General features: G+C 37.9%; 1 pseudogene; it reads right to left on the reverse strand.

Moving 5' to 3' along the window:
* Window positions 1-262: 262 nt before the first annotated feature.
* Window positions 263-492, reverse strand: LOC111723930 (annotated as a pseudogene).
* Between the last annotated feature and the right edge of the window lie 588 nt (window positions 493-1,080).

Here is a 1,080-nt window from a genome sequence, read left to right on the forward strand (position 1 = left end):
ATAAAATAAGTAAGATAAGGGGTGTCTCGGTAGGTGAACAGAATGAGATTTATCCTAAATTGGAATAATTGATAGTGTGTGAGACATTTACAAACTTGAGTATGAAATTAAAAACCATCTGACCTTTACTTTTATTTTTGACTATTAGAAAAGTTTATTTAAGAAAAAGTTGAATGTGAATATGTCCAAGACCCGATTTTGACGTCATAGTAAAATAGGCTCATTGGAGGGGCCATGGATTTCTCTGTAGAGCAGTCATTATTTATACTCGTTCCAAGGCTTCTAACATGATGATACTATTTCCCCATATTACCACCATTCCAATATTGTCCTGTTGCCAAATTTTGCCATCTCCACACATCCATCTATCACAAGATTCATAAAGGGATCAAATCCCCATGATATTCCTTGGACATGTCTGCTACCATTTAATGTCAAAGATAATTTCTTATCCATTAATTTTTTCAGCTCAGGAGAGTGAGCTTTGCTCATGGTAATAACTCTACTGGATCAATATCTACTTGTTTGTAAGAACACCTTTTTGTCTACATCAATTCCTTTATCTTGTCAGACATACATGTAAGACACGGAGACGTGAAGACACATAGTAAGTTGGTGGCAAAACTATGGTTATAGTTCAGGTTGAACTGGTGAATGTTGTGGTCTATAACCTAATGAAAACAACAAGGATACACACTTTTTTTAATAAATCTGTCAGCACAGTTTGAAGTTTCTTTGGACTATTATTTCTTTGCTAAATGTATTGAAATGTGAAGTGGTAGCATGTGCTGCAAAAGACTTCATTTTGAAAATTTTATTCTTTACGCCTACACCAAGAAGGAAGGTCCGGCCTAAAGATAATTCCTTCTATCATATTCCTAGCATGAATGAATTTCCTCTTTTTTTTTTTTTTTTTGAGACAGAGCCTCAAGCTGTCCCCCTGGGTAGAGTGCTATGGCATTATAGCTCACAGCAACCTCCAACTCCTGGGCTCAAGCGAGTCTCCTGCCTCTGCCTCCCAAGTAGCTGGGACCACAGGCGCCTGCCACAACGCCCGGCTATTTTTTGGTTGCAGCCGTC

The sequence above is a fragment of the Otolemur garnettii genome, unplaced genomic scaffold (assembly GCF_000181295.1).
Source record: "Otolemur garnettii isolate 467f Iridium unplaced genomic scaffold, OtoGar3 scaffold00017, whole genome shotgun sequence".
Taxonomy (NCBI): domain Eukaryota; kingdom Metazoa; phylum Chordata; class Mammalia; order Primates; family Galagidae; genus Otolemur; species Otolemur garnettii.